We start from the raw sequence: 3,207 nt of genomic DNA on the forward strand, positions 1-3,207 counted from the left end.
GGCAGGTCTCGAACCCGTGGGCTCAGGCAATCCACTCACCTCAGCCTCCCAAAGTGCTGGTATTACAGGCTGAGCCACCGAGCCCGGCTTCTTGCATGCTATGTAATTTACCCATGAGTGCCCTCAGCAAATTAACAATAGTTGTTTTAAATCCCTGGTCCGATAATTTTAACATCCGTGTTATATCTGAGTCAGGTTCAGATGCTATCTCTGTCTCTTCAAATTGTGTTTTTGCCTTTAGTATGTCTTGTAATTTTTTCTTTGTAAATGGACAAAATGTACTGGCTAAAAGGCATTGCTGTCAATAGATCTTCATGAATGTGGTGGTAAGGTGTGGGGGAGGGGAAGCATTCTATAGTCCTGTCATTAGGCCTTTGAGTGAGCCTGAGCTTCTAGACAGTGAACTTCACATGTGCTTCTCAGACCTCCCCACTCACATCTCCTTAGGTGGGCTAGGATGTCTACAGTGGGCTTTGCCTTCTCCCACGTGCATGAGCAGACTGGACCGGAGTTGGGTATGTGCCTTTCTGCGCGTGGAAGATTGGTGCCAGCCAGTGTATTTTCTTTCCCTCAGGTCTGTTAGGCTCTGATAAAGCCCACCAGGTTGGGCTTTGGTTAACCAGTTTTTCCTTAGGGCATACCTTGCCAAGGAGAATATAGGGCTCTGGTAGTTTTCAAAATTGTTTCTTTTCCCCTCTCTGCTGGAATCACAAGGGGATTTTTCTCTGATGTTCACTGTGGACCTGATAGAACCCCTAAAAGTAAAACTCACAAAAAAGTGCTCCCCAACTCCTTCCCCATGGCTGGTTTCCCTGTAGGTTTTTTCACTTGGACTCCTCCACACTGACCAACCCTTCAGCAATTTTTCAATGATAGTTCAGGTTTTCCTTCCTAGTACCAATTCCTGGTTCCTTGTGTGAGTTTCTACCCTGTTGTGATTCTCTGTATTCACCTGCTGGTGCCTCCAATTTTGGGGGCAGCAGTTTGCCCTGTAACCTCACTTCTTTTCTAAATCTAAGAAGAGTTGTTGATTTTTCAGTGTGTTCAGCTTTTTACTTGTTGTTAGGACAGAGAATTGACTTCTTCCATGTCCAACAGGAAGTCCCATGAATGACTTTTTAAGCTATGTTAGTGTTAGGCACACATGATCCTACTCCTGGGAATCATCCTTTTTTGATTTTGCACATAAGTTTGATTTGGCCCAATCAAGTCATGAAGCAGCCATGTGTACACAGGAAGCTTATAATATGTCACAACAAAGCCTTGCATTACTTCCTAGTGGGGAATACTAGTTCTTGCTGAACAAAAATATGTAATTTTTTTTTTTTAAACTATCTTTTTTTTTTTTTTTTTTTGAGTTGGAGTCTCACTCTGTTGCCCAGACTGGAGTACAGTGGCCGCTCCCGGCCACCACAGCCTCGACCTGCTGGGCTCCGGCGATCCTTCCGCCTCAGCCTTCCAAGTAGCTGGAATTACAGGCATGCACTACCACGGCCAGCTGATTTTTTGATTTATTGTAGAGATGAGGTCTCACTGCCCAGGCAGGTCTCGAACCCGTGGGCTCAGGCAATCCACTCACCTCAGCCTCCCAAAGGCACGGGATTACAGGCTGAGCCACCGAACCTGGCTAAAAAAAATATGTAATTTTATAAGCATTTGAATGTATGTGCCTAGCAGAGATAAGGTATGAAGATAATACACAGAGGGACATTGATTTTTCAATAGGTTATTTTTATTTCTTTCAACAAACATTTACCAAACACTATATGCCAATGCTGGGTTACACATTTCAATGAACTTGCTTCCTAGTTCCTTTGAGAAGGAGGCAGATATAGAAATAAATAAATATAATCTTGGGTCATGAGTTTCATACATAGATGCAGTCAAAGCATGGTAGAGGGAGTGATGACTCCCTTCTTCCAGATGTTTGCAGGCCTGAACTACAGGGGCAGTAAGCTGGACTTGAGTTTGAGGGAGTAAAGCTCCTTTGATAGTCCCATGAAGTTGACATAGAGCTGTCAATTTGGGAGCACCCTCCAGGGTCAGTCTTTTCTTCACAGAGTCAGTTGATGCCCACTCTAGAGTTGTTCTAGTCTGGGGAGAATTCGTAATGGTGTGAAGTCATCTGAGCTAGGTTAAGGTTGCCAAACCTTACAAGCCATCTGGCAGTCCTTTTATCCCTTTGTAGTGGTGGGAGGAAGTTGTTTACCTATTCATACTACAGCAATTTTTTTTTTCCTCACTGTTCTTTTGTGGGCCAATTTCCAGCATAAAGCCTCAATCCAGGAATATAGAGTCAATCCAGGGGTTTGAAGTGGGAACATCCCTTGTAGGAATAGAATTTTCCTTCACTGCCTCAGTTGGCTTCTTGAAATCTGAAGGGTTACTCCTGGTCATTTCCTATTTTCTTAGTATCAAGGCTGTGACTGTGATGCTGTTCATGCTGATCATGGCGATGACAGAGACCATCTTTGCCTTCAGTCAAGGCTCTGTGTTTGGCAGTCAAGTCATTTGTTTAAGTGATGACAATAACAGCTTCTGGTGTGGCCAGTAGCTGTTCCATGAATGAACGAGAATAAAGAATTTGCTCCCCCCCAAAAAAAGTTTAACTGTGATGGTTAACTTAATGTGTCAACTAGTCTAGGCTATGGTACCCAGATATTTGGTTAAACACTAGTCTAAATGTCACTGTGAAGGGACTTTTTGTTAGATGAGACTAAAGTCAGTGTACTTTGAATAAAAGAGATTACGCTCCATTCAAATGTGGATGGGTCTCATCCAATCAGTTGAAGGCCTTGAGAGAGAAAAGACCTTCATTTTCTTTCTCTAGATTTCTAGATTTCTAGAGGAAGAAGAAATTATTTTAGTCAACTGCCCTGGTACTCTGGCTGCAATACCAACGGGGTCCATCTGATTTTGGATTCTACACTATCTGGAGGGTTTCAGGGGCAAGTGAAGAACGGATCTATACCTACAGTTTTTCACTTTCCCCCTTTTTTCCTTGTCACCCAGGCTTGAGTGCAGTGGACCGCTCACGGCTACTACAGCCTTGACCTGTTGGACTCAGCAATCCTTCCGCCTCAGTCTTCCAAGTAGCTGGAACTACAGGCACACACCACCATGCCCAGCTAATTCTTTTATTTATTGTAGAGACAAGATCTCGCCAAGTTGCCCAGGCTGGTCTCAAACCTGTGGGCTCAGGCAATC

The sequence above is a fragment of the Carlito syrichta genome, unplaced genomic scaffold, assembly GCF_000164805.1.
Source record: "Carlito syrichta isolate Samal-C Ts95f unplaced genomic scaffold, Tarsius_syrichta-2.0.1 Scaffold169463, whole genome shotgun sequence".
NCBI classification, from domain to species: domain Eukaryota; kingdom Metazoa; phylum Chordata; class Mammalia; order Primates; family Tarsiidae; genus Carlito; species Carlito syrichta.